Below are 24,866 nucleotides of genomic sequence, written 5' to 3'. Positions count from 1 at the left end.
AGTTTAGAATGGTGTGGTTAGATAACAAGTAAAATCAATAAGTTCATCATCTCCTTCTTGACTCAATTAAACTTTTTGAAAACATTTTAGTAAGACTCATGAATAAACTACTATCAGTAAACCTCCCCCCAGACTTAAACTACACTGTCCCCAATGTATATTCAGTCGTAGTTATGGTGATAACTAAATCATAAGTACTTAATATAACAAGTTAGAACGATATTCCAGACCGGGATGGATGTCGATCGATGTAAAGGTGTTGATATTGGTTGCAGCAGGGGATATTATGCTGATCGATGTCGGCAGTGTTTCGTCGGTCGATACTCACGGTAATTGTCTACTCGGATCTTTTTTTTCATGACCTGCAATAAAATAAAAACCAACATAAATACTAGATTAATGAAAATCAATTAAATATTATCTAATAGTGGGTTGCCTCCCACTCAGCGTTTTGTTATAGTCATTTAGTTTGACTTTGGAGGTGATTTGGCTAGTAGTGTTGAAAGCTGGAACTTGCTGAGAAACAAGTGTCCATCTCTTCTCTGTGTTTGTTGAACCAGGTACTAGTGAAGTCTCGCATTGCTTCATCTCCTCTGCACCATTTTTCCTTCATTGTTACAGTTGTGTTTTCTATCTTCTGCAATCTATCTTCAAGACTCTCCATGGTTGTGTGTATCAGATATGTCTGATGTCACCTTTGGTACTAGCCTGCCTCGGTTTGTAGCTTCGTCGACCGATGTCTGTTTATGAATGTCGGTCGATTTGTTGTTGCGTCTGTCGATCGATGCTGATGGTTCTGGTCGACGGCCAATGTAACTCTGAATCTCCACTAATTTCCCTTTGTATTGCTTCTATCTGAGAATTCAAAGCTTTCATTGTAAGGTCCATTGGGAAATATATGTCATCACATCTCCTATCATTCCTCTGTTCTGTAGTTTCCAGAGTTCTGTAGATCTCTTCGACCAACTGATCAAACTCTTCTCTGGTGTGAATATCTGGTTGAGACTTCATCGGCTGTGATTTCTTTGGGTCGTCGTCGGTCGATGTGGAGTGGTGTTTGTCGATCGATGCTGGTCGATGTTTGTCGGCTGCATGCTGAATTTTAGCTATATCTTGCCTCATCTCCTCTGTGCATGTAGTCAACCAACTGAGGCTATCATTCAGTGGATAGTAAACACATGTAGTCAACCAACTGAGGCTATCATTCAGTGGATAGTAAACACTATCAAGCTTCATCTGGAAATCACCTTCATTCTTTTCTTTGGATCCACAAACTCCATAGAACATCTCATTGATCTTGTCCTTGGTGTAGATCTCTGGTACCAGCTTAGTCTGTGTGAATGAGCTAGCATGTTCTGGAAGACATATGTAGATGTGCTCATCTCTCGAAGATCTTTGCATTAGCTTTCTAATATCATCCTTGGACACATTGATGATGTGTCCTTCCACATCTCTTGCACATCCCTGATCGTCTCTGTAGACTCCATACTCATCCTTCTCTTCCCAGTAGAATTTCCTAGTTCCAAAAAGGTCAAAGGCTCTTCTGCCAAATTTTGGACGTTTGTCGTCAACGGAGGGACGTCAACGTCGATCGACTGTCGAGTAAGATGTTCATACTTCTGCTTGAAGTGATTTTCTATGCCACCAGCTGTGTCATAGAACTATTTTGTAACCCTCTGCTGACGTGTTGGGACGGTGCATTGTTTGATGAAGAGATTATCTGCTCCATTAGCCATCTGAAGAATGTCTTCAATGTTCTCTCTGGATACTTGCAGTGCATGTCCATTTATTGCTCCATGAAAATACCAAATTCATCATGTGTTAGATACTGGTTATCATAATTAGGGTTTTTGCTTACAGTGGATGATGGTTTCGGACGGATGTCGATCGATGATGGAGGGTTGTCGTTGATCGATGGACGGTTTGCTCTGTCGATAGGATGGGTGAAACGTGTTCTTTCCCCAATAGCTTTTGCTCGGTGTTGTTCTGCTTCATCATGTCTTTGCATGTTGAGAAGTTCTTCATATGTGAAACCCTCATGAAGTTCATCTGCTCCTGGCTCATGAATTATCGTTTCTACTGCATAGCTTTCGTGATGGTGATCATATTCCCAACTGCCAATCAAGTAGTCTCCTTCTCATACACGGTCGACTCCAGTGTTGATCGATAGGTAGTAGGCAATGTCGGTTGATGTTCGTTTTTGGTTTGTCGGATGAGGATGAGTGTCGATCATTTGAGTCTATTCCGTCGATCGACGAGACATTCCTTTTCCAAGAGGAATGGTGGAGAAATCTATCTTCCTCATCAAGAACGACTTTGTACTCTATAGCTTGTTCCTTTTCATAATCTTTATCATACTCCTCCATATGCATGGTGTGTCTAGTGTGTACTGCCATAGTGGGGTTGTTGTAGTCATTCTCCCAATCGTCTAGACTACTATCGACCGATAATTCTTTTGGTGTGTCGGTCGATTTATGGTGGGCACTGTCGATTGATGTGGCTGTGTGAGTTTCAATCGACGCCGAGTATTCTATCTCGTACTCAGCTCCACAGTAGCATGCTGCAATGAGTCCTGGATTATCAATTCTTCTGGAGGACGTCTGTAGCTTCTTGACTGGAATAAAGTTGTAGTGAACATGAGGATCTATGCGAGTCATGAACAACTGGTTGGTTTACAAGTTGCACATTGCTCCTACTGTCGACAAGAAAGCTCTCCCAAGTAATAGAGAAGAGTTCCAGTTTAGCTTGATATCCAAGACATGGAAATCAACTGGAACTAGCGCATTACCAATCTTCATCTCTAGGTTTCTCCCAATTCTTCCTGAGCTCCTCTGAGAATAATCCACAAAAGTGAATGATTCTTTGGAAGGCTCCACCTGCAGACCCAGATGGTCTGCCATAACCCTAGATAGGATGCTGACTGATGCTCCTGTGTCGTACAAGGCATGTGTGAACTCAATATCCTTCACCGTACATTGTATTGCAAATTACCCAGGATCACTCTTTTTCTTCAGTGTAATCCTCTTCTTCATCTTTTCTATAGCTTCACAGAACATTTTCCTAATGTCCTCTTCGGTCTCTCTGGTTTCGCCGAAGAACATCCACAATCTGTGGGTAAAATAAGCGTCCTCGAATGGCTTTTGTAAAGGAATCCTGAAGACTTTCTTTTGGAAACTTTCATTTTCCTTTTCATTAGCTCCCCCTCTTCAAATGTTTTGCCACTTTTTCCTTTCTTTTCCTCGAGGTTTTTCCCATATGAACCCTATTAATTTCCATAGGATCTACTGCATCATCTGAAGGTGTCCTGATGGCCTCTGGTGGGTTATCTGAAGGTTTGGGTTGTTGTCTGAGTGCATTGAGATGTGCAACGTCTATCTTTGGCATCTGCACTCGGTATGTAAGAGGTGCGCATCGATCGATGGGTGCTGGAGGTTGTCGCTCGATGGCGGTCTCTTTTTGTCGATCGACAGGAGTATCAGAATGTCGATCGATTTTGACATAAACAGGGCTGGGCGGTTGTGGATGTTTTTTTGCGAACTCCTCGCGAGTCAGGAGTCTCATTGTATTGCAGGATGCGGTCGACTCCATAGGTGTCATCAATCGATGCTCTAGAGAGCCTGTCAATCGATTCTGATTGAAGACCGCCAATCGATGTTCGAAGTCCGGTGTCGATCGACACCAATACGAACCGCCAAAACTCATCGAGCTTTCTACTTTGAAGTTTCCTTCTTGCAGCTTCTCTTGCTTCACCACTTGCCAAAAATCATCATCTATGATGGCATTCACGTGGTGCTTCGTCACATGATCCCTTATCCCTCTTGTTAAGGCTTTTTGCCTCTTAACAGCTTTTCCTGTCTGAACAACCTGCATCTCCAGCTTCTTCACATGAGTGCTCAAAGTCTCAAACTTTGTGTTTAGGTTGGTGCAGACAGAGTCAATCTTTCCATTGAAGTCCACCGTGATGGTGGCTTCTGGTAGTAGGAGTTTCCATAATCCTTGTTGTTGTTGTAGTTGTTTCTGTAGGGTTTCTGGTGCTGCAAACTCTGGTTGAAATTACCCATATTTTCATAGGAATTTTTGCTTCCACTCTAGTTTCCAGAATCTTGGAATCCAATTCCACCAATGAAGTTGACATCTTCTTCTACCTATGTTCTATCCTCTGCATCCTCAACTAAGCAGACCTGCTTCCTAAGAAGCTTGTGAACACTGTCCAGTTTTGCCTTCACTTAATCCATCTGGTCATTCCCAAGAATGGCTGTAGATCTCTTCCTTTCAAAATCAGTACTCTTGGTGCTGCTGCTGGATGCTAAGTTCTCAATAACTTTCCTCCTCTGGATTCCTGGTTTTGAAGTTCCCATTGCCGGAAGCATCAAGAGCCATCTGATACTGCACCGCGATGCCTCTGTAGAAAGTACTGAGCAGTTATACTTTATTGAATCCATGGTGTGGATAGTTTCTCTGATAAGACTTGAATCTGATCCAGGAGCTTCTGAATGATTCTGCAGGCTCTTGAGTGAATGTAGCAATCTTGCTCCTCAAGTCTTCAGCACGCGCCTCATCAAAGAAGTTGCATAGAAATGCATTCTTGATGTGGTAACTGCTTAAACCAATGCGAAGCATCTCCAGCAAGTGAGTATTTGAAGAGCTTTCATAGGAGGTAGTCCTCAGAGACTCCCTCGACTTTAATAGCAGATATAAGATCCTCTAACCTCTCCAGATGGCCAATAAGAAGCATCTGAGATAACCCATAGTAGGGTGTATGTCCCACGAGTGTGTAGTACTGTGGCTTCAACTCGAAATATTCCCTCTGAATAGTTGGAGGACGAATGGTTGATCTGTTGGAATAGAACGGATCTGGACAGTTGTAATCAGCCAACGTTTTGGGTTGAGCAGCCTCATCTACAGGTAGAATAGTGTCTGTAGCATCAGTATCAGACTCAAGGATTGCAGCCCCCTAAGCGTCTATCCTCTGACCTGCTGCATTACGCAGATGACCTTCATGGCCAAGAAGGTCTCCCCTCTCATCACGTAAAAGTATCAAGGTCGCAACCATGTCTCGCGGTTCAGTATTGATTGATGGAAGATGTTGGTCGACGGAAGAAAAGTGTCTTCGGCCGATGGTGGTGGCAAGTGTCGTTCGACGAGACTGGTGTTTAGGTCGACAGTGGCTGACAAAAATTGAGAACGAACAAGTGTTATTATCGATCGATGAGAAACGTATTCCTTTGCGGATTGAACGCTCCGAGCATGCAGAATCTGATGAGAATAGCAGTTGAGTTTTCTTGTTTCTTCTGGTACTGCTGGGCATGTACCTGGAAATACAAGAATTTTTTTTTTTGTGTCAGAAAGTGGTTTTAAGAAGAAACCTAGACTAAACAAGACTAAATCTATAAGGCAATCAAAGCTTCCCGGCAACGGCGCCAAATTTGATATCACTCAAATTACCCTAATGAGTGAATTACTCTCTCAAATAAGAGGTTCAGTTGTAGTACTTTAGGATCAAATCCACAGGGAGCTAGGGAACCTAATAAATCTAATCAGCTTTGTTAAACTACGTTATTTAATGAATTAAATGTAAATGTGCAGGTTTGTGAGCAAGTAATTGCTCGATTGATTGATTGAGGTTTTGGTACTTAAATGAAAATAGCTAGACTAGGGTTTTTATTCAGGAATTCAGGATTAAAATCCTACAGATGCCTAATAAGTTGTATGCATGATATTATAGAGCTCAACACTTAATAACAAACCCTTAGGCTTTCGCTTTCTAGGTTTGTCTATTGACCAGTGTCGATCGATTATTCTATAGGAATATAGATCGATACACTTTTTGAAACATAGACCAATTATTCGATAGGAATATTGATCGACGCTCTTGGTCAAGCGTTAATTCGCGGATTGAATATGCTCAATAAGCTTTGTAGATCAGCTCTCGCCTATTCTAGCAATCTTAGCTTAGTTAGGATGGATTCAGGGTGATATGCAAGTTATCGCTTATGTCTACAACTCCTAGGACAAGTTCTAGGTAACTAATCTAGAAACAGGTATTACTGACAATCCTAATGATGAATATCACAACTTAGAAATCTATAGTTGGGGCTTATCCCTCGTAACTTATTTAAACCCTAAATCTAACAACAGAACTACTCAAACATGACCAAGAAATTCATAACAACAAAAGGTATAAAAACTGCATAGATAAATAGATAGATATCAATGGAGTTCAATCACAAATGTTTTTGAATCTTCTCTTCAATCTACTAAAAATCATATAAAACCTTTGCTGTAAAATCAGTAAAAAAAGAAAGCACACTTTGCCTCTAACATGTTGACAAAACTTATATAATTAGGTTAAAACTTGTCAGGGGTAATCTTGTAAATTGGTGAAGAGTTGGGCTCTAAGTCGGCTGAGACCAAACGGGATTTCTGCGCGCTTTGCTGTCGATCGATGTCAAGATGTGAACATCGATCAATTATTCTTCTTCAATGTCGACCGATGGTCGTGCTCGATGGTCATCTCGGGTGCTTAATCTAAATATCTTTAAAATATTCCAAAAACACCACTTTTCTCCAAATCATTTTTGATCCTATTAATATACTAAATAGATTCTATAATATAATAATTAGTAATTACAACACTTATAAACTATGAATAAAAGTGGGTCAAATCCATAGTCTATCATCTGTTTGCATCTTTTCATTAAATTATGCAGGAATGGCGCTTGTAAAACCATTTAAATGACTCAAGATAAATTGATTTGAACCACTTAAGAATGGCCGTTCGATGTTAAAAAAAACAAATTGATTGGATCACAAATAAAAATCGTAGAGAAAATGATAAGCGACGCTGCGAAGTTCTGATAATATCCATTTATTCTACTTCCGACGTTTCTAATTTTGATCCACAAACTAGAAATTAAAAGGAATAAAAAATTAAATAATTCAAAAAAAAAATCAGTCGATTACTCTGTTTTTGTGCAAAAGTCTTAGTCTTCTTTTCTTTTCCAAGAAAGTATCAAGGTGCTTCCTTTTACTTTGTTTTTTTTTCCCCGGGTATTAGTGAAAAGGTCTTAGGCCATCAGGTTTTATGTAATTCTCAATAGGTTTCTTACTAATTAAAACTAAGAATAATACTTGCACTTTGCATGCAATGAACATTATGCATTCAAATGATAATACATATTATTTATTTTGTGTTTGTTTACGTATATAATTAAATTAGAATAAGAACATAAATGAAAACAATACTATTTATTTATTTACAATAATATTTTGGCAAATATATCAATACAATTATTTATTTATTTTATATAGCATATAATTAAATTTAAATAATATTAACATAGATATATAATTTATATTATATAAATATTTATTATTGTGACTTCCTACTCATGATTTTATTAAAAGTTGTATATTTGATGTTATAGAAAATTTAAACATTAATCACAATTATCGATGTGATATTTTTTCAATGCAAATTTCAAATTAACATATTTATGTATTTTATACGGTATATAATTTAATTTAAACAACATTTAAAAAGATGCATATATATATATATATATATGAATATCTATTTATGAGACTTCATATTTATACGATTTTATGAATCATTTGTATCTTATTATAACAAAAAGGTTAAACGACTGATCATAAAATTTTCAATGTAGAACTTTAAACATTTTTAATAATTAATAGTCACTTTAAGAGATTCAAAATAACATACAAGAAAAAGTTTAAATTTTGTATTATATGGTTAACGTGATTATTTAATTTTCTTAAAATAATATAAATTAAATAAAAAGAGGGAAGGTACAAAAATTGTTATCAAATTTTATTATTCATAATCATTAACTGTCATATATATCTTAATCATATTAGATAATTTCGTAGCTTTTATTTAAAAAAAAATAAAAAATATTCTTTTGTACATTACTAATCAAATAGTTAGTTTATTAAAAAAAGTAGAAGGTATGTATAGATGACTACCTGTTTTTCCAAAGATTCTAAGAATCATCTTAATAATAACACGTGGATACAAAAAAATATTGCAATGCTATTCAATTAATATATAAGAGATAATATATAAAAAATAAAAAGTGGAGAAACGGATGAGAGAGACAAGAGAACGTGAAGAGACTTGGTCCGAAATAATGAGAAGTGTTTGCCACTTGTCTATTATTTATTCACTTATATTATTTTAATATTAAACTTTGTTAAAGAAATTATGTGGTTGCCCTTATAATCTAGTTAAATTGTATCTCATATACACCATTTTTACATAATTAACTCAATGCCCTAAATCTCACACTATAGTATTTTTGTTCATATACACACAATTTGTCACATCTTGTATATCTACCTAATTTTGAACTTCTTTGTGGTTTTTTTGCTAATTGACTCTATAATCCATTGCATATTGTTGAATGGCCAAAAAAATATAAACTATATACAACAAACCCGCTTTAATTACTGACAATAAACTAATCTTAAAATATCAAAATCCTCCGTATTAATAATTTTATTAACTGCTTTTCAGTTTCAAAAATTAGTTGAACTATGTCTTCGCACTTAGTATCTTTATTTTTATAATGTGTAATATATCTTTTTTCGTTGAATAGTACAATATATCTATCATCCTTATTGTACAAATATTTATAAGCTCTGCCTCTCATATGTATATGTCTAACAAATAGAATACTAAATAAAAATAATAAAATATCATCAAATTTCACAAAGAAAAGTACAAGCTTCGTAAAACAAATAGATGAATTAATTTTACAGAACAAAAGTGATGGTGGAAAACATGTTTTCCGTAGAACAAAGCCCTTGGTGGTTCACCTATGGGTATTAAGATCGATTTTCAAAAAGATGTAATCTGTCTCTTTCTCAAATGAATGTCACAAACTGTAAAAGATGATTTTTTTGGCTGAATACAATTTTACATTCATAAACCACAAAAACAAATAAAATAATTTATATTTTTAGATTAATAATTAAAATGAAGAAAAACCTTTAGTAGATGAACTACCTATATAAATAAATAAAGTTGTTACTTCTTTTTAAAAAATGACATATAAATTTTCAAAATAATATCCAAAGGACACATCTTCCTAACTTTAAAATTTTATTAATTTCAACACATTTTTGTACTATAATTTTTATACCAAATTTATTGATAAATATTTATTACAATATTATTAATTAATATTTTATTTTAATCAATAAAATTGACATTAATTTATCAAAAAAAAATTTAATGAATTATAAATAATAACTTCAAAAATAAACAAGAAAGAACAAGAAAGAGTAATATATATTTAAACTATTATTTTTTATCTTTAATCAAACCAACGTAAGCAAAAAATAACTTATATGTGAAACTCATATTGTTTTATTTTATCATAAGACTCAAGATTAACAAAATTAACAAGAAAAAATGATAAAAACATAAAAAAATATTAATACATAATAGGCACTAATTATTAATACATTATATACTAAAATTTAGCATAATTGTTGAGAAAAACACAACTAAAGATTAATATACAGTCTAAAATAAATTAGTTAAAGAAGATAATATAATTTAATAATATCTATTTCAAGAATAAATAAAAAACTCTATAAGAAGAGAAAAAATGTTTACATTGTTGTTTTCAGATTTTATTAAACTCAAACCAAAAAAATATAAAATAATCAATATAGTGAAAACTTTCTCTGTTTGGTCATTAAACTCAAAATTTAAAAACAAAAGCTGAAAATTGATGAAAAACCACAATCAAACATTAATACATAGTCAAAATGAAAAGTATATTTCCAAATTAATTTTTTTATTTCATTAAAGTCATGTGAACAAAAAAAAAAAGTTAATCAATGGAAGTCATTAAACTAAAATAAAAAATAATTGACAAGAAAACACAACCAAAGATTAATATATAGTCTAAAATATTTTTAAAGGGTAATTTGAAAAAATAACCCAAAACTTGAATTTGAATGTAAACATATACCATAAACTAAATCAACTGCAAAAATAACCTAAAAGAGTAGTGAAATTACTGCTATCTACATATAACTAGCTAAAAAATGTAAACACTTTTTTCTGTTATAAGCCTGAAGATATTTCGTGACAATGAAGTCTTCAACCAGAAGATTCTCGAGAAATCTTCAACTAGAGAAGATTTTTCCACAAGTTTACTCATCCATTTAATCTTAAAACCAATTTATAAAATTTTGAAAAATATTTTGATGGAAAATTGGTTGAAATCATGTAAAATTTATATGTAATAAAATTGAATCTTTTTTTAAATAAATGAATGAATATAGATTGTGAGTTATGATTGTCCATTTATTAGGGTTTGGTAACATATGTTAAGTAGTGTATTAGTGTTGGTATTTTTTAGGGTTAGATTTTGGATTTTAATACTTTTTTGAAATTAATAATTCACATATAAGTACTTAGTTTTGTATTTATTAAAAATTTTATAAGCTGATTTTATGTTAAATGAAGTGTTTATTGCTTTCTAGTTAAACCATTTGATTTTAGGGTTAGGAGTACAAGACTTATTAAGAAGTCCACCGATCAGTTATGCATTAGTAGAAGTCTTTTGGAACGTAGAGAAAATATAGGGTTAAGAAACTTTTATCAGAAGTATGCTAAATTGTAATGCATTAGCATGCTAAATGGCAATGCACTAGTAGAATTTTTGAGAAATCTTCTACACCTATATTTTTTTAACCTAATTGATTTTTTTGTCTTTTTATATAAAAAAATCTGTTTATCTCGAAAGCTCTCATTTCAGTCATAATTGATCAGTCATTTGACATAATTGGGTCAGTGGACATGTATTTCCAATTAAATGTTGGCCTGCATAACTTGCCTCCAACATGTGGGGGAATGGATGCTAATATGGGGTTCATGGAAGGGATTATAGCCGAGGGATATAAATTGGGTGAGAACACAGTGTGATCTGAATTGGTGGGAGTTATGAAGAAGCAATATGTGGGGATATGCTGATGACTGAAGCTTTTCAACTCTGGTGGTTACCATATGTTGTGATGACAACGAAAATGAATCCCCTACATTTAACGACATATTTACTATCTTAGCTGAGAATTTATGATCTCCTGATGGGTTCGTTGTTTATAAGTTATATCTATTCTATTAAAACAGCAACATGACCAGTTGATAAAGGTTGTGTCCAATATTTTTTCTGAAATTTAAAATGTAAATCTAAATATATAAAAATAATAACTAACTATACACGGTTAATACATATTTTAAAACAACTCCTTCCAATATATTCGGAACCAACTTCTTTCTATAATGCTTTATTGTTCTTGACGCAACGACAAAGCATCTAATATATTACTTGATACTATGATTACATCATAATTTCTGCGTAAGTTCATTTTATATCCAATATGTTTATTCTACATAATAATACATATACAACTAAATCAGAAATTGATATATATATAATACTAAAACATGAATATATATATATATATATATATATATAAAAATAAACCGGTGGAAATATATTTCTTAAGTTTGTTTACTATAAAATAAAACTTTAAAATTTATCTAATTTTTTTCAAAAAATATAGTTTATTAATATTAATTAGTGATGGAACAGGTTTTTAGTGACATTTAATTTTTATAAGTGGACTTTTAACAGAAATAAATATACATATAAGCTCGATTAATTTAGTGGATTTTAAATAGGTTGTTCAATTGAAAAATATTTATCAAATATGATTTAACTTAAAGTTAGTGAAGACCATATTAGCTCATTTACATATATATATATATATACATAAAATATTAAAAAATTTATTCGGTTTTCAGTCAAGTCTATAAAAACCGTTCGAGTATATAGGCTACGTCTAAAAGAGTATGAGAGTTTTGATTTTTGGGTCAATTCCGTGTCGGTTTTTTGGGTATAAATATTTTTGACTAATTATGTTAGGTAACTATTAAGAAAATATAATATGTTGCAAACTTTAGGAATAAATTTTTTTAAAATAATTTTTGAAATTCATATGACACAAGTGTATAGTTATGCAATTTGACATATTTAATATAATTTAATATATCTTTTGGTAAATATATTTAAATACAATATGATTACAAAAAAAAACACAAAATATAAAAATTAAATTTCTCCAAAAAATTAAAACAAAAAATATTCCCGCCCTTTTAAGAGCGGGTCAGAATCTAGTGTCATATTAAAACCATTGGTTTTGAAGATTGATGTCAATGAAGAGCCTATATTTTCTAGTAGGTCCAAAGGTAAACAAGCATTATTTAAAATTTAGAATTTATTGGTTCGTTACCATTTTTTTAGGAGGCATTAATGTGGACTAATTTATGCAATAGAGAGTAAGTATATTTCAAAATGTGGACATGAATTTAGTTATTAACATGATAATATTAGATTTAGATATCTACTTTTTTAAAGGAAAATTATTGCCAACTACAAGAATAATACACCACCACATGGTCACATATCTGCACAAAAGTAACCTATTGAAAACCACACGAGCTATATGAATCACTTGAGAAAAATCCCTGAACTAATATGTGTTATATTGTTAATACCATCAATATAATTTTAATATCAGAAAATGTGTCAGATTTTAATTTTGGCATCACCAAGTGATTTTTTCTTTGGGAAATGGAACATAATATATATCCAAATTATCAAAAAAAAAAAACACACACACATAGATCTATCATTGAAAATGCAATGTTATACAACAAATAACATGAGTAATAACATGAGATAACATGTTAGAACATGTTAAAATATGTTTAGCATCAAGGTAAATTGTCAGGTTGCAACTCCAAACACTTTTATGGTTATCAAAATTATATTGATGATGTTAGAAATATAATAATTCATAGTTTAGTGATGTTTTCAAGTGATTCATATACTTTATGTAGTATTTAATACATTATTATTGTCTAGATGTGTGATCATGTAGTGGTGTACTGTTCGTGCAGCTAGCAATATTTTTTTCTTTTTAATATAAATTGGACTGTTTGCTCGGCTAACTATTTTGTTAACTGATAATATTTCATGTTTTCACATTTGGAACATATCTTATTGTTTTTCCTCGTTGAACATGATCGGCATACAATTGTAAAACACTACTTCGGTAGTAGGTTTGTTTTGTGCTTTGTCAATAGAGTTTTAAATGTAGCCATTCCGCTTCTTCTTACCTTGGAATGTGGAAACGCCAACACTACATGGCTGACATCTGTGTAATGGGTGGAATATAGTTTATATGATGGAAATGGAGTAATTGGTGGGTATTTAGTTCACGTTTATCTCATATAATTATACACTCATGAAACTCCAACCGAGCATAGATGGCGTGAGTCGGAAACAACCACTCGTCAAATCACCTAAACCCGATCTGGAGACACACTCACCAAGGTACCAAGTAACTGCGACTAAAGCCGGAGAGACATAAAACGAGACCTAAGGGAACCATCATCGGGAGTGCGAACCACCGACCGCCGGAGCAGCACGGGTGTGGATGTTGGCTTTGATGGGGGACTTAATGTTTATATTATGCATAATTTTCTTAATACTACCCGACCTGTTTAACATTTAGCCATTGTATTCACTCATGAATGACGAACCTGAAAATATAGGCAAGGTTGTGAACAAACAACACAATGACTAAATTTTTCGAATGAATGGTCTTTAAACATCAATACATCTTTAAACACCACATGGTATTGCATGTGATCAGTAAAAGATTCATTTTCTCAGCACACAATCAGCTCCAAATATGATTTTGAGACTAAAGACACAATTTTTTGGGAGAAACACTTAATTATGCAATCTCATACTTTTTTTGTCAACGCCAATTTTTAGAAGATCAATTGGCAGTCGAAAGTGTATCCATCCAAATGCAATTTCATACAAAATCTGGAGTATATTATGTCAAATATGGATATGAATTGCTATGTGAGAACAGATTACAAGACACATATTCTCTGGTTGATCAACCGAGCATCAATAGTTAATAGAGACATGTGTGGAGTGTGCGGATCCTAGGGAAAATGAAACATTTATGTGGCAAGCGCTCACAGGTTGCATTGCGACGACAAAGAGACTTGCGTTAAGGCACGTGGGTACCGATAGGAGCTGTCTTAGGTGCGGTAACTCAGAGGTAACTATAAACTATCTTCTTTTTGAATTCTCCCCGGCCTTGTAAGTCTAGGCTCTACCAGGCTATCCGTCTCTTCCGGGTTTCTTCCCAAGTACTTTTATTTACCCAAGCATGGACATCTTTTACTGGAGGAAAGAATATGTGGCTTATATGGAACCACTTATCGACACCTTTCCTTGGATCTTATGGTACATTTGGAAAGCGAGAAATGAAAAAGTTTTTAATAGAAATGAGATCTCTGCTAGAGACAGACTCCACTTAGCTTCGATCAAAGTAGAATGCTGGCAAGTTGCAAACCTCGAGGAAGTAGAGAAGGAATTTTTCCAGCTCCAGTTCATGCGTCTTCTTCAATTCATCTCACTGGATCCCAAACCCCGACTTGCCAAATTGATGGGATAGGGTGGACTTATCGGGATCAAACAGGAATTGAATACTTTGGCCTTCAAGGATGCCATAAAAGTCTCTCATCCCTTCATGTTGAGATGGAAGGACTTATTAAGGCGATGTCCTATTTACATGACTTACATATTGCCACGATACATATAGAGACAAACTGCACTGATCTGGTTGAAATGATTGGGAATCCAATCGATTGTCTGAGCTTTCCTTCCGAGCTAGTCTCCTGCCGCCTTATACGAGACGGTTTTGCAGGTTTTAGCATTTACTACATTCCTAGATCCAGAAACATGCGTTCTATTTTCATTCCAAGGAGGAAAGAAGCAGCGGTGTTTTCTTTTTCCATGTAGATCAGACCCGATCAGAGCGTACACCTATTCAGATTGATGACATCTAATACTTAATTATAGTGAAAGTTTTTTTAATCAGAGTATTTCAAAAAGTTTCATACATCTTTGAATGAAGTGAACCATCTTTTTTGTCACAAAATTGCAATTGAATTTAAAGTCCTCTTTGGATCTTCTATCCAATCTAATAAAAATTCTAGAAAACCTTTGCTTTAAAATCAGTAAAACAAAAAAACACACTTTGCCTCTAACATGTTGGCAAAGCTTATATAATTAGTTTAAAACTTGTCAGGGTAATCTTGTAAATTGGTGAAGATTTGGGTTTTTTGTGCGCTTCGCTATCGATCGATGACAAGATGTGAACATCGATCGATTATTCATCTTCAATGTCGACCGATGGTCGAGCTCGATAGTCATCTCGGGTGCTTACTCCAAATATCTCCAAAATGCTCCAAAATCATCACTTTTCTCCAAATCACTCCTGATCAATATACTAAATAAACTCTATAATATAATAATTAGTAGTTAAAACACTTATAAATTATGGGTAAAAGTGAATCAAATCCATAATCTAGATTTGTCTGCATCTTTTCATTAAATTATGCAGGGATGGCGCTTGTTAAACCACTCAAATGACTCAAGATAAATTGATTGGACCACTGAATGGGAAGTCAAAGTAGCTCTCTTTGCTATGCACCCAGAGAAGGCTCCGGGCCCAGATGGGATGACAGCTCTATTTTATCAGAAATTCTGGGATATTGTGAAAGATGATTTAACTCATATGGTTAATCAATTCCTTTTACATGGAGATATGGCGAATGGTTTGAATGACACAAACATTTGTCTTATTCCAAAGACAACCAAGCCGGATCGGATGTCTCAGTTCCAACCCATTAACTTGTGTAATGTTAGCTACAATATAATCTCTAAGGTCTTATGCGAGAGACTGAACAAAATTCTCTCAAACCTGATCTCAGAAATCCAGTCAGCCTTTGTTGCTGGGAGGCAGATCTCATACAATATTATGATTGCCCAAGAAATGTTTCATGCTCTGAGAACAAAACCAAGCGGACAGAATAAAAGGATGGCCATTAAGACGGATATGAGTAAGGCGTATGATAGGATGGAGTGGTCGTTCATCGAAGTTGTTATGCGGAAGATGGGATTTTCGGAAATTTGGATTGAATGGATTATGAGTTGCATCACTGTGGTTAAGTATAAAGTTCTTATGAATGGTCAACCGAGGGGAAATATTGTTCATGAGAGAGGTCTTCGACAAGGAGATCCTTTGTCTCCTTTCATCTTTATTCTATGCACGAGCGCTCGTTAGCCTTCTTAATCATGCAGAGAACCAAGGGAAGATAACGGGTATGCGCGTTACACGCGCGTGTCCCTCGGTATCACACCTTCTCTTTGCTGATAATAGCATTTTATTCTGTAAGGCGGAGCCCCGTGAATGTGAAGAAGTGATGAAAGTAGTCATGACATATGGACAAGCCTCAGGTCAATGTATCAATTTTAACAAATCCTCTCTACTCTTTGGTAAGAGGATTGGAGCAAATGTTAGACAACATATCAAAAATACGCTTGGAATACAAAACGAGGGAGTATGGGAACATACTTAGGAATTCCAGAGGATATTAGCAGGTCTAAATGTAAACTCTTTGCATTTCTCAAAGACAAACTGATAAATAGAGTGAATGGATGGACGGGTAGATGGCTCTCAAAAGGAAGAAAGAAAATTTTGATTAAATCGATTTTGTTAGCTTTTCCGACATATGTTATGTCTACATTTTTGCTATCGCTAGAGATATGTGAAAAACTCGCAAGTGCCATTGCACAATTTTGGTAGAGTTCAAATCCCCCAAAGAGAAGAATTCACTGGGAAAAATGGGAAAAAGTATGTTTACCTAGGGAGGAGGGCGGGATTGGTTTCCGTATGATCCATGAGTTCAACCTCGCTTTACTGGCAAAACAACTATGTAGGCTAATCCAATACCCTGATTCGTTAGTGGCTCGCGTGTTAAAGGGAAGGTACTATAACATGAGTTCTCCTTTGAGAATACTCTCTGTAAACAATCCATCCTATGTGTGGACCAGTTTTTCAGCTGCTCGATAGCTACTGCTATTGGGAATTAGGCAGAAAGTACATTATGGATATGAGGTTAAAGTGTGGGAGGATCCTTTGATCCCTACAACACCAGCTAGACCGGCTCGCCCTGCAGCCCCAATTTTGCATCTGAATATGAGAATTAGCGACCTTATTGATCAGGAATCAAAGAAATGGGATATGCAGCTTTTGGAGGATTATGTTGACCCTGTGGATATACCTCTTATAAGAAGCTTGGCCATAAGCTCAGCTCATCGTCGGGACACTTTATGTTGGAGCTATACTAAAAATGGCCAGTACACCGTTAAATCTGAATATTGGGTAGCTAGGAACTTATTGATGCCTGGAGAAGAGAAGGAAGTAATGGAGCCCATCATAACAAAGCTTTAAGCCTTTGCTTGGATGATAAAGGCGCCTCAGAAAATATGTCATCTTATATGGCAATTGATAACATGTCATGTGGCTGTAACAAGAAATCTGATACGGCGCAATATGAGATGTGATAATTATTGCCCGCGATGTGGAGAACCAGAAGAATTATTTACTCATGCAATTTTTGAGTGCCCGCCAGCCCTATAGGCTTGGGTCCTATCGACAACACCAAAAAGTCCATATATCATTCTGGTGCCGAGTGTCTATGCTAATATGGACTACCTATTTTGGAGGAAAAAAATCACTGGTGAACCATGATTAGACAGGAACCCTTATCCCTGGATAATATGGTATATTTGGAAGGTCCGAAATGATAAGCTCTTTGGGAGAATAGACCGTGACCCATTGGAGCTAGTTCGATATGCAGAGAGTGAGTGCCAAGCATGGTTTGACGCCAATGCGATGGTGTTACCTAATCCACAAGTTCAAAATATTGAGGAACCCCGAGTCTTAAATTTGGGTAATATATGCATGGTAAATGGGTCTTGGACATCTTTATCACAATTCAGTAGATGTGGATGTGTATGGATGGATAGTTTGGAGAAGGTTCAACTTAGGGGCACCCGGAATTACCCGAGACGAGAGTCTGCATTGCACTCAGAAGTGGAAGCGCTACGATGGGCAATGGAGAATATGCTTCAGCATTCGACATGTCAAAGTTTTAGAACAGACTGTAAAGATTTGATTGCTATGATTAAGGAGCCCCATGCCTGACCAAGCTTTACAACAAAATTGGAGAGGATAGAGACTCTGAAGATATGCTTTTTGGACTTCAAAATCACTCACATCCTACGAGCGCAAAACCATATTTCGGATTTTTTAGCTAAGATTGCGAGGTCGTTCTATAGATACTTATGTTTTATTGGTTGTTCTATTCCAGTTTGGTTATCCAGACCACCTCAAGTTTGAGTAATAGAATAGCCTTTCGTTGTAAAAAAAAAAAAAAATTGATTGGACCACAAATAAAAGTCGTAGAGAAAATGATACCGAAGTTCTGATAATATCCATTTATTCTACTTCCGACGTTTCTAATTTTGATCCACAAACTAGAAATCAAAAGGAATAAAAAAAAATTCAAAAAAAAGATCAGTCGATTACTGTGTTCTAGTGCAAAAGTCTTAGTCTTCTGTTCTTTTCCAAGAAAGTATCAAGTTGCTTCCTTTTGCTTTGTTTTTTTTTTTCTCGGGTATTAGTGAAAAGGTCTTAGGCCATCAGCTTTGATGTAATTCTCAGTAGGTTTCTTACTAATTAGAACTAAGAATAATACTTTCACCTTGCGTGGAATGAACATTATGTATTCAAATGATTTTACATACTCCTTCCGTTCTTTAAAGATACATATTCTAGAGAAATATTTTATTTTCAAAATATTAATTTTTTACATTTTTAATGCATGTTTTATTAACTAATTGCAAACTTCAAAAATCTTAATTGCACTAATTAATTTTTTATTGGCTTAAAATTTTGGAAAGAAAATAAACACAAACAATTATGCAAATTTAATGGATTTTATTAAAATGTGTGAAAAAACTAGAATATGGATATTTTAGGAACATAGGGAGTATTATTTATTATGTTTATAATTAAATTAGTGTAACATAAATAAAAAAAATACATCTTTTTTATTTACAATAATATATTGACAAATATATCAAAAAAATTATTTATTTATTTTATATAATATATAATTAAATTTAAATGATATTAACATAGATATATAATTTATATTAATATAAAAATATATAATTGAGACTTCCTACTCATGATTTTGTTAAAATTTGTATATTTGATGTTATAGAAAATTTAAACATTAATCACAATTATCGATGTGATATTTTTTCAATGCAAATTTCAAATTAACATATTTATGTATTTTATATGGTATATAATTTAATTTTAAAAAATAAAAAAACAATACATATATATATATATCTATTTATGAGACTTCATATTTATATGATTTTATGAATCAATTGTATCTTTTTATAACTAAAAGTTAAACCACTGATCATAAAATTTTCAATGTAGAACGTTAAACATTTTTAATAATTAATAGTCATTTTAAGAGATTCAAAATATAGCATACAAGAAAAAGGTTTAATTTTTTTATTATATGGTTAATGTGAATGTTTAATTTTTTTAAAATAATATAAAATTAAAAAAAAGAGGGATGATACAAAAATTGTTATCAAATTTTATTATTCATAATCATTAATTGTCATATATATCTTAATCGTATTATGTAATTTTGTAGCTGTTATTTTTTTAAAAAAATATGGAGAACATTCTTTTGTACATTACTAATTAAATAGTTAGTTTAATAAAAAAGTAGAATGTATATTTAGATAACTACCTGTTTTTTTATAGATTCTAAGAATCATCTTAATAATAAGATGTGGATACAAAAAATATTGTAATGTTTTTCAATTAATATATAAAAGATAATACATAAAAAATAAAAAAATGGAGAAGGGATGAGAGAGACAAGAGAACATCTTGTAAGGAAGTGAGTTTGTCCAAAATGATGAGAAGCGTTTGCCACTTGTCTATTATTTATTGATTATATTATTTTAATATTAAACTTTGTTAAAAAAAATTCTGTGGCTGCCCTTATAATCTAGTGAAATTATATCCATATACATAATTTTTCCCATAATTAACTCAATACCTTAAATCTCGAGCAACCTCCCCTCTCAGATTTTTTTGAGTTAGCCATAGGTAAGAAATATGCCTACTCTTTTGATATCTTTGTTCATAGACACATAATTTGTCACATCATATGTATTTATCTAATTTCTAACTTCTTTATGGTTTTTTAGCTAATTGACTCTATAATCTATTGCATATTGTTGAAGAGCCAAAAAAATATACACAATATACAACAAACCCGCTTTAATTACTGACAATAAACTAATCTTAAAATATCAAAATCCTCCGTATTAATAATTTTATTGCTTTTCAGTTTCAAAAATTAGTTGAACTATGTCTTCGCACTTATTATCTTTATTTTTATAATGTGTAATATATCTTCTTTCGTTGAACAGAATAAATAATATATCTATCATCCTTATTGTACAAATATTTATAAGCTCTGCCTCTCATATGTATATGTCTAACAAATAGAATACTAAATAAAAATAATAAAATATCATCAAATTTCACAAAGAAAAGTACAAGCTTCGTAAAACAAATAGATGAATTAATTTTACAGAACAAAAGTGATGGTGGAAAACATGTCTTCCGTATAGCAAAGCCCTAGGTGGTTCACCTATGGGTATTAAGATCGATTTTCAAAAGATGTAATCTGTCTCTTTCTCAAACGAATGTCACAAATTGTAAAAGATGATTTTTCTTGGCTGAATACAATTTTACATTCATAAAACACAAAAAAATAATAATGCATATTTGTAGATTAATACTTAAAATGAAGAAAAACCTTTAGTAGATGAACTATCTTTATAAATAAATAAAGTTGTTACTTCTTTTTAAAAAATGACATATAAATTTTCAAAATAATATTCAAAGGCAACATCTTCCTAACTTTAAAAATTTATTAATTTCAACATATTTTTATAATATTATTTTTATACAAATTTATTGATAAATATTTATAACAATATTATTAATTAATATTTTTTTAATCCATAAAATTGACATCAATTTATCAAAAAAATTTTTTTAATGAATTATACATAATAACTTCAAAAATAAACAAGAAAGAACAAGAAAGAGTAATATCTATTTAAACTATTATTTTTTTTATCTTTCATCAAACCAACGTCAACAAAAATAACATTTATGTGAAACTCATATTGTTTTATTTTATCATAACACTCAAGATTAACAAAATTAACAAGAAAAAATGATAAAAACATAAAAAAATATTAATACATAATAGGCACTAATTATTAATACATAATATACTAAAATTTAGCATAATTGTGGAGAAAACACAACCAAAGATTAATATACAGTCTAAAATAAATTAGTTAAAGAAGATAATATAATTTAATAATATCTATTTCAAGAATAAATAAAAACTCTATAAGAAGAGAATTTTTTTTTACATTTTTGTTTTCAGATTTTATTAAACTCAAACCCACAAAATATAAAATAATCAATTTAATGAAAATTTTTTCTGTTTGGTAATTAAACTCAAAAATTAAAAAAACTGAAAATTGATGAAAAACCACAATCAAACATTAATACATAGTCAAAATGAAAATTATATTTCCAAATTATTTTTTTGATTTCATTAAAGTCATGTGAACAAAATAAAAATAGTTAATCAATGGAATTTTTATATTTTTAGTCATTAAACTAAAATTAAAAATAATTGATGAGAAAACACAACCAAAGATTAATATATAGTGTAAAATATTTTTAAAGGGTAATTTGCAAAAATAACCCAAAACTTGAATTTGAATGTAAATAATAAATATATACCATAAATTAAATCAACTGCAAAAATAACATAAAAGAGTAGTGAAATTACTGCTATCTATTTATAACTAGCCAAAAGTTTAAACACTTTTTTCTGTTATAAGCCTGAAAAATTTTCGTGACAATGAAGTCTTCAACCATAAGATTCTCGAGAAGTTTTCAACTAGAGAAGATTTCTCCACAAGTTTACTCAACCATCAATACTATTAAAACTGAAAGGCCTTTTTTGAGGTCACCTTTGAGTTTTAAAGGATTTACAATCTATGCCACTGAAATAATTTCAACCTATGTTTTTTAATTAGAATAAGTATTTTCGTAATTCTTTTTATTTTCGTAATACATTAAAAACAAGCGAATATACCCTAAATCCCTAATAATACTGAACGACATCTTACACAAAATCCCTAATAATTCTAAACGACATCTATTTAGTCCGATTTCGGTTCAGTTACCCTGTTTTATTCTCAGTGAACAGAGTCCTTCACCCATCTTTAAAGAGCTTAAAGTTTAAGCTTTTTATGTTTCCGCAATATCTTTACAGACAATAGTTTCTTTGTCTTCCCAAATTGATATGTTGATGAATCGTTAGTACTGAATGGATACCTTATTTGACTCAGATCTTTCAAGGAAGCCAATCATTAACCCTTTTGTCTGTAATTGTGGGATTGGGCTCAGTTTAATCATATTTGAGTCTTGATAACCTGAAAAGGCTTCCATCACATTGGTGTTTCTGCCTGTTTATCTGACCCTGAGGAAAAGACTTATGTGGAGGGTCCTTTTGCACCTTTTATTTCCCATAACTCTCTTTCTCTGCTTATGTATTTCCAGCTTATAAATATAATTGTTCTTGCTTTGAATCTTGGACTTTACTGTATGTACAATTTTCTCTTTTGTTGATAAATGTATTGTTAGTTGATATGCAATTTACTCGCACCTGTTCCATACTGCAGTGCTTCAGTGTTTATGATCTTTATCAACAAAGCTGTGATTATGCAATGTCCACACTCGATGATTTTTCTAACACTTTGGGTACTGAAGATTTTCAACAACAAAAGGTATGTCTACATTTATTGTTACTCACTTTCCCCCAATATTCTTTTTATGATTTGTCCTTTTGTTTTATGCTCTGGGTTGTGTTAGCAAGTGGGTAATTCATCGCTTATACATTGTGGGAAAAGAAAATGGGACACAGCAGAGCCAACATAATCGTTTTGGCCACTTCTGAAAAGCTTCTCTGCGTTTCCATCTTCTACAATGCTAATGTTGTATTGGTTCTTGCAAGGTTGAGATGATTCAGTATTCTTTTATATATCACCATCTAAAAGACTCACTCCTCATATTGTTATAATTGTTTTGATAGCCGGTTATATGTTTGGTAAACGGAAGGACTGATTTATTACCTTCGTATAAACTTTATCATGTTTCAAACGCTGAATATCCTGATCAAATCACATAGTTTTAAAATGACATGAACTTTTCCAAAAAGTTCAAAAACAATAGAATTAAAATGACTATGTATTTGTTCAGTTTACCTTCTTGTCAGTGAAAATGATCTAAGCCGGATTTGTTTGCTTCCAGGGGTGGATTACTTGCACTTACTTTGGCTTCGATCAATCAAGTTGTTTCCCATGGCCTAATCGTATCAAGGCACACCATCTTTTTCTTAGAAGACATTATATGAGAAACGTTTGTGTTTCAAAAAAAAAAAAGAGAAACATTTTGAAATCTGCGCGTTTGCTTTGAGGTTAATGTGATGTATATATAGCAAAAAAAAAAAGGTCGCGGATTTAGGATATTCCAATTTATACTGTTAGAGAATATAAGGCGTGATTTTAGTAAATCATATATCTTGTGAATCAAGTTTATTCAAGTTATAGAAAAATAGATTTTTGGATTTATTATATATAGATATAAATTACCAGCTGCAGGTTGTATAATTTCAGAATTGGAGATTTGATAGAGAAAACATATATATGAAATAATTGACGTATATTTAATCTATGACATTATATCTAGACTCCACGACATATTGATACTATTAACATATAGTCTATTAACATCTTCACTAACTGTTATCTTAACAGGTTATATGGTCATCTATATGATATTTGACTCTCTCTTTTTTGCCCCACGACATATTAGCAAACATATATCTATATAATAACATTTTAACCAATAGCACTTCTATGATATTGTATTGATATCCAAGAACACTTCTCGATAACTCCACGACATATATAATAGAGGATATATAGAAACAATTTCGTATAAATATTCAGTATTTTACTTGGTATCTATTGAAGTATTTGGTAGAATATAGGCAAAATCTTTCTAATTTAAAACTAAAGAGAAATCTGGTTTAACTATTCAACAAATATTCTCGCAGTATATGTTCATAACACCATATAATCAATTTTATAAAAACTATTTAAAACAGAATATTAAATCTCATATCAAACATATTGCCGAATCAACATTATTTATAATCTCTTTAGTATGGCGAGACTTTTAGCATTAATACTATTTACACAATATCTTAATAAACAATAAGTAAACAAAATATATTTCAAAACATTTGCTCTCAAAATAGGCAATCGGCCAGCTTTAAATTATGGCCTTATAGTATGAACTGATTACAAGACAAAACTGTTACATATTTTTTAGACAAACAAAAGATTTCGTTAAATAAAAAAATCAACAATTTAAGTCTTAATATTTTTGGGTTGGCGAAAAAACACTAATTTTAAATTTTAAAATACATAAGTTATTTTTAATTCAAAAATTAATCTCACTTTTCAGAAAATACATGTTACTATTATAACAAATATAATAATAAATAAGTCAATATTTATTTGAGAAAAAAAGTTAATTCTATAATTAGAAATGGGTGTCAAAATCAATATTATGAAGATAGAATCACAAAATTGGATCCAACTTGTGTCTAAAATTGA

General features: G+C 32.3%; 1 long non-coding RNA gene across 2 annotated transcripts; it reads left to right on the top strand.

The window, feature by feature from the left end:
• The first annotated feature begins 1,189 nt into the window (after window positions 1-1,189).
• On the top strand, window positions 1,190-23,677 carry LOC103868154. 2 transcript variants are annotated; one of them, XR_632814.3, is made up of 3 exons: window positions 1,190-22,970; window positions 23,056-23,197; window positions 23,494-23,677. It is a non-coding gene; the product is annotated as an uncharacterized LOC103868154 (long non-coding RNA). The 2 variants fall into 2 exon arrangements; XR_004455609.1 differs by having other exon boundaries at window positions 23,056-23,618.
• Window positions 23,678-24,866: the final 1,189 nt, after the last annotated feature.

This window comes from Brassica rapa, chromosome A02 (genome assembly GCF_000309985.2).
Source record: "Brassica rapa cultivar Chiifu-401-42 chromosome A02, CAAS_Brap_v3.01, whole genome shotgun sequence".
NCBI classification, from domain to species: domain Eukaryota; kingdom Viridiplantae; phylum Streptophyta; class Magnoliopsida; order Brassicales; family Brassicaceae; genus Brassica; species Brassica rapa.
The sequence above is the reverse complement of the archived record's forward strand: the minus strand, read 5'-3'. Positions and strand labels throughout refer to the sequence as shown.